The sequence below is a fragment of the Crassostrea angulata genome, chromosome 2 (assembly GCF_025612915.1).
Source record: "Crassostrea angulata isolate pt1a10 chromosome 2, ASM2561291v2, whole genome shotgun sequence".
NCBI classification, from domain to species: domain Eukaryota; kingdom Metazoa; phylum Mollusca; class Bivalvia; order Ostreida; family Ostreidae; genus Magallana; species Magallana angulata.
Genome location: NC_069112.1, coordinates 56,481,729 through 56,489,087, shown reverse-complemented (window position 1 = coordinate 56,489,087; position 7,359 = coordinate 56,481,729).

Sequence of the window (7,359 nt, the reverse complement as noted above, 5' to 3'; positions counted from 1 at the left end):
CTCTCTCTCTCTCTCTCTCTCTCTCTCTCTCTCTCTCTGTTCGGCTCTCGTTGCGTTTTACATACAGAAAAAAACCGAGATTTTCAGATGCGCCACATTTATATTTATCGACATTCCGGCGTTAAAATGTTCTTGTATACGCAGTTTCTCACGCTTTTTCAAGTCCATAGTTTGAGTTTGTATTGAATCAGATATGCAAGAATATATGCAGATAATGTTTACCTTTACGAGCGTCCGTGAACCTGCCATGAACTGTGTTCTAAATGTTCGCGTCGCAATTAGTGGAACAAACACTACGAAGCAGTAGAATGACTTTGTTTCTGCATGAATACTTTGTTTTGTGATTGCTTGGGCATGCATGCTATTAATTTGGTGCGAATGCTTTGTTTTATCTTGCTTGTTTGATTATAGTTCATTTTTTAGATTATTTAAGGTACTGATATATAGTTCATTTAGATATTAAGTAGATATATATGTAGAAGTACGGTGTGCTAGAGATAGATAGTAATTAATTACTTGTTACTTTAGTTATAAGTTATTATACCTACACGCAACAAGCTACTAGGTATAAAATATTTTATGTTTTTGACCTCTTTGTCAGTCAGACAGTGAAGTATTTTTGTTTTGTTGTGGGCGCAGTTTCTTTCAAACTGCAGCGCAGAATTGAGTGAAAAAAATTATAAGTAGTAAGACACTATGGGTAAATGAGAACATACGAGAAACTCCGATTAAATTATATTTTTGTGGAATTTTTGCCCTTTTAAACCAACGTATTTGCCCATTTAATGAAATCAATATAGTAATGAACAGAGTTTGTCAGCGCAGCTCATTTTAAGCCGATACTTAGAATTCGGTGAAACTGTGTTGTTCTGCCGTTGTCTGTTCTTTTGAACTTTATATTTAGTAATTTGATTGTTGATTGTAGTAATAAAGAATATTCCAGGGGAACTCCTCTCTTATACAAGTACAACACTTCATGAAAATTAAAAAAAAAAAGAAGTACATTTTTCCGGGAGTTTTCTTTTATTCAGAAAAAAACCCATTTGTTAAAGGTTGCACATGATGTTTTACTAATTTCTCCAGTAAGTAAAGTAGTCTAATCTCTCTCTCTCTCTCTCTCTCTCTCTCTCTCTCTCTCTCTCTCTCTCTCTCTCTCTCATTTTTGCGGGATTCGATCTCGATTCATTTTTACGCGGGACAAGACGAGATCAGTTGTTGAAAAACGGTATTCTCTTAAACGCTGCCTCGCACGCTACATCGATGTACATGTAGATTGAGTTCTGTTTAAAGTACTTTTGTAAATTCTTCATCAAACGCGAGGAATTAATTATAATATCCGCGTAAAATTGCGAAAAGCACGCCTCGCGATTTTAAAATCTTGGTTTTATTTTCTGAGAGCTGATAACTATAATAAAAATTAATTTAAAAATTCCATGTTAGCGATCTTATACTTTCGCAATTTGAAACAAAACGGGGGAGTCGCTAAATTAAGTACTCGCGTCAAATAAGGAATCTATAGTATTTATAACCAGATTCCCGATCAGGGATAAGGTTTTAATTCACATTAGCGCCAGCAAACGTTTTCCATAGCCCGTAAAAAAGTTTGCTTTAAAGTTTATATCTCACTTTTAGTGAAACAATCACTACGGACCCCGTAGAATAATTATGTTTTTTGCATTAATACGTTGTTTTGTGATTGCTTTTGCATTTTGTTATTTAGGTAAGAAAACTTTATTTTACGTTGTTAGTTTTATTATAACTTAGTTTTAGATTATTTAAGCTATTTAGATATAAGTAGATATTAAGAAGATGGATCAAGAAGTACAGCAATTGTTATCAATTATATCGTACGAAACAAGTTGCGGGTGATATTATACAATTATTTAATGCTTGAGCAGTCAATAGACCAGAATATTTTTCCCGAGGTGCAGGGAACAGCTCAGTATGATCTATTGCCCGAGGCCAACGGCCGAGGGCAATAGATCATACTGAGCTGTTCCCTGCACCAAGGGAAAAAATTCTGGTCTATTGACTGTTCAAGCATTGAATAATTGTTTTATTACCTAATTCCTTTTTTAGTTTTCGGGGTTTATAATTTGCATATTGCAGATGGTTTTCGTACCATTATGCAATATACTCAGAACTTTTTTTCATCTTTTACATGCACAAAATCTGTTGCATGCATTTCAACATCTCAATTCAATATTAGTTTAAACAAAGAAGGGATAGTCTTCAACCCATTAGATTTTAAATAGTCTTTTACCTTATATAAAGCTTTAAAACTGTTGATTATTTGATACTCCATTTTGATTACATTGAATTTGGTTTCACCAAGTACTAATAACAGCGTCTATGTAAAGAAATACACATTCCCTGAGAACTATCGAAAGGATGTAACATTAACATACCCGCGTTCTGAAATACGTTGCCGGTCCAATAGATCGCAGTCTATTGACCGGCGGTCCAATAGATCGAAGTCTATTAACCGGCGGACTAATGGATCGCAGTCTATTGACTGGCAGTTCAAAATAGACGCAAATATTTAATTTGTAATAAAACAACAAAATCCCTTTGATTAGGTAATAAAATGTTATATTTTGGTCATTGCAACTCCTTCTAGACTGTTTCACTGAATTTGGTGACACATTATAGCTATATAATAGGGACACAATGTGAAGGTGTCCATATTTCTGTACGAAGGACGTCGAATTCCATTTTTTCCTAGGAAATCCGCCCCTTTGAACTTATTTGACCATTTTTTTAAATTAAGTAATGAACAATATGTCAGCACATTCCGTTCATTTGTTGATTACGGTAGCTAACATTTAACCAAGGCAACTCACAAAGATAAACACAATTAAGAAGTTTTAAAGATGTTAAACACAAAATTGCATGTTTGCAGAACGATTTGATATGAAGGACTTTTTTTGTCAGGTGTTTTTTTTTTCTAAAATAAAAAACGTGTCTGACTGTCAATACTTATATCGTCAATAAATTTCGACTATGTTGTTCATGCATGGTTCATGCATATAAATTGAAAGCATTTCTGAGTTACAATGAAGTACACCCCCCTCTCTCTCTCTCTCTCTCTCTCTCTCTCTCTCTCCATTCTGTGCGGCACTCAATTCATTTTTGCGCGCGACTATTAGGAAACATATACATGTACATCTACCAGCTTCGATTTTCCGTTGTTGATATATATTCTCGTACACGCTACCTCACACTCTACATCGATGTAGATTAATATAACACAGAAACTGAGTTGTACTTGAAGTATTAGTAAACAATTAAACAGTTACGGAGAATGTTTCACTTTGCGAGCGTTCTTGAACGTTTTCCGTAACCCGTCATAAACTGTGTTTTCCGTAACCCGTCGTAAACTCTGTTTTCCGTAACCCGTCATAAACTGTGTTCTAATGTTTTAATATCGGTATTAGGGAAACAATCATTAAGAACCAGACTGAGTACGATATATTTACGCATGAATATATTGTTATGTGATAGTTTTGACATGTTATTTAGGTAAGATTACTTTGTTTGACGTTGTTAGTTTTTAGCTAGTAAAAAAACATATTTTGAAAAAAAAAATGTTGTTATGCGATTGCTTTGGTATGTTGTCATATTGGTAAGGATGCTTTGTGTACGTTGGTAGTTTTTATTATAGTTTAATTTAAGATTACTAGGACTATTAAGATCATTAAGATATTATGCAGATTGAGTTAGAAGTACAGAATTTTAGAGATTGGTAGTTATTTATTACTAGTATTTGTTTCTTAATTATAAGTTATTATACCCCGCGCAACAAGCTGCATGGGGTATAATGTTTTTGACCCCTCTGTGGGTCAGTCGACCAGTCCGTTCGTTAGTTTTGTTTTGTTGTCAGCGCAGCTTTGACTATCGTGAAACAATAGATCTGCACTAAAAATATTTGAAATATAGTTCCCAGCTCCGTATTTAATGAACAAGTGTGGTTTGTCTACTGAGTGTATACAACTGTAAAATGGCGACTCGATCTGCTCGTGAATTTTACAATCCGAGGTCGATTAGCGTGTTTGAGAGAAAGTCAGTGGCAGGTAAAGTGCCAACATCCGTAGTAGATATTTTCTGATGAGTATTAAGGAAGGTGTAATAAAATGAATGTTTCTACAGACTGAGTGAGTTACACAAAAAGATTAATCACAGATCAGTCCAAAATGAACACGTTTACGTACCGTTAATTTCACGTTTGTCTGATAGAAGGCGCACACTTGTAAAAGTGTGTCATTCATCGGTGAAAGTTCAACGAATTGCAATTTATGTAATATTTATTGTTAGTGTCTGGAATAAGCTACAACAAAATAAATACTGCCTCATCTAAAAATGATGCATTAAAAATGATTGAATTTATCAGTGAAACATTATACTGATAAATAAAACGGGGTTCGAACCTGTTAAAACAGTTTGTGTTTACACCATAAAAACCATGAAGCGATTGTTGTGAGAACTCCAAGTCACTTATTGCAGTGATTTACCTTTTGCAGTTCTCATAAAGAGTTAAACGTCACTGGTGCATAAATTATCAATAGCACGTTAACAAGTAAGAGTGGGCGGGTACTAAAACGGCCAATGGAAATACTTGTTTTATAAAGTGGAACGGGCGATCCCAATTGTGTCTCAATGCATCAATCCGTTGCTTGCAGCGAGTACACCCATGTTAGATTTTTGCGTTAATACATTAGCTACTTATTGTATATGAGTCCCGAGTGTGACGAATCAGTTTAATGTCGATATTGTACTTTAAGCGTAAGATGATTTATACACTATTACCTTGAATAAGTGCTATCTACATTTGAGGTAAACTGTCTTCTTCAGAATGGTTAGAAAGCATCTGTTTTACGATATACGTTATTTAAGGTACAATGTATAATAATATATTAGTGGTAAGCTTCCTTCTTCAGAATGGTTAATTTGCAAGGATCTGCTAATGCATTTATAGATATGCATAGTACCTTTATTGATGTTTAAATCTAATTAATTGAGTGACTGTGCTATATTATTTTTATCTTCTTCATAAAAACGATATACGTTCTTTAGATGTTAACGATGTTGAAATTTTTCACTTGATTCGTGTATGTTTACCTGTTTGACCTGTTTACCTGTTTGGCCTGAATTGTTCATCTATATCGACCCCAAATACAATACACTGAAAAAAGACTCAATCTGTTTTAATACGTATTCGATTTATGCACTATGTGTAATAAATGTGCATAATTAGCTTATGTCTAATTGACGCATATTACATGTACGAGAGTTGTTGACATGTTGATTAATTAGTACATGCTTCTACATGTGCATGTATTTGTACATGTATCAACATTCGTATATGACATTTAGGTTTTTAACGTTACGTATTGCATTTATTAGTTCTTCGATTTATCATGCTCTTAAACTGAGAAATACTTAGCGCAGCCTGTGCGATTAAAACTAAATAATGAATTTTATTATCGCAAAGTATTACACTACCATAAGATACATTTTTTGCAGAAAAAAGGACTTTGTTGAATCTCTTCTGCTGGATTTGTACACAAAATAATCAGTTAGTAGAAAGAAAAAAAATTGCTACGAAACTAATCTTTTAAGGTACTTCAATGTCACTTGTGGGTTTTCCTTTATACTTTAGAAAAGCGGATGAAACGTCCAAGCATTCAAATACATGTCTTCACGAACAAATATAATACAACATGTTGATATGCTCGAACGAAAATTTTACAAATAATGTTCAGAAGTGTATACTTTATTAATGATCTTTTTTTTTTCTCTCAAATAATTCAAATGGCATACAAAATGGCATTAAAATATGGAAGTTCTAATGCTCTCGATTTCAAACAAACTATGAAACCTATTATTGTGTTGAAAAAATATGACATGTCGCTAATGATGTCCAATCGCTAATATAAAAGAGATACACTATTTTAAACGTGTATATCTTTTTTAAGAGGTTTTTTAAATGAACACCATCGTAATACATTTGTTTGCTACAGTTTTCTTTTGTAAAAAAAAAAATGCCCGCTATTCAGTGTGATACATGTAGTTTTTGTTAAGTTGAAATCATCTGCATAAATGCCAAAGACCTGTTTATCCCACATTCGGCGCACCTTCTTTAAACATTTAATGTGGATCTATATAATTATATATTTTTTCTTCATACCTTCAACTTAATATACATAATACAACACACAGATAGCAAAAGTGATGTCCACCTTTTATAAAACGCCCCATCATATCCGTATGCTCTGAATTTGATTCATGCACATCCTGTTTTTAAATATTAACATTAGTTGAAACAATAAAGCATCACTTTTGATTGTCCAGACCCCGGGGCCTTAAAAGTTAGACGAGATTAGCTTTGATTTCAGTTTTAATTTTCTACTACCGGTATATAGTAGCATTCCTCTGATTTGGATAAGTGAGACTGAGATCAAAACTTAGCTTGTCTAACATTTATGCCCACGGGACCTGGTGTATTTGTTAATATTACATTTTATTTTTTTTAATGAACATTGTATAGATATATCAATGGATGCAATTACCATGTTACCCTCTGACTAAATGGTGATTGCGGTATATTATTCGTAGGTAAACCCAGGACTACGACTTATAGAAACGTCGTTATAACTCATTGTCATACTGGGTCTTGTGGCATGTATAGGCATAGCTGCAGGACTGTAGCTCCCGGTCTGAAAAAATTCGGATGGACGACCCAGGTCGTCCATCCGAATTTTTCAGACCGGGAGCTACAGTCCTGCAGCTAGTATAGGCATTGTGAATATAAGGATAACTCTAACAGAAAAATGTACATTGCTCTGATTTTTATACATATAGATCATTATACTCTATATTAAAATAGTGTAATACTTTCTTGATAATGGCGACGTTTTTTTTGAAATAAATTACATGTGTCTACGAACTGTTTGGACAACTCTTCTAAGATCTATGCTAAAAAACTTTGTGCGAAATTTATTGCAACCAATTAATAGGAATATAGGCAATGTTGATAAACAACACATACATATATAGAGCAGAAAACAGTTAAACGTTAGCAATTATTTTTGTTTCATCGATTCTTTGCCTTTGCATGTGAATAGTTATAAGTATGTTAAGATTATCATATTGACATGTCACGGGTAAATTGATTCGATAATCTTTTCATTTCACATGTGGTTTTTTTTTATTCCAGATAGTTCTGGGTTTTTTTCCTTTTAATTATAACAAACATGCATTCTATTTTATGCCATCTTCTATAAACACATGAAAAGCACATAATTGAGTGTATATCTGGCAAAATTATTTTTCATGAAATCAATTTAAGATTATGCATTA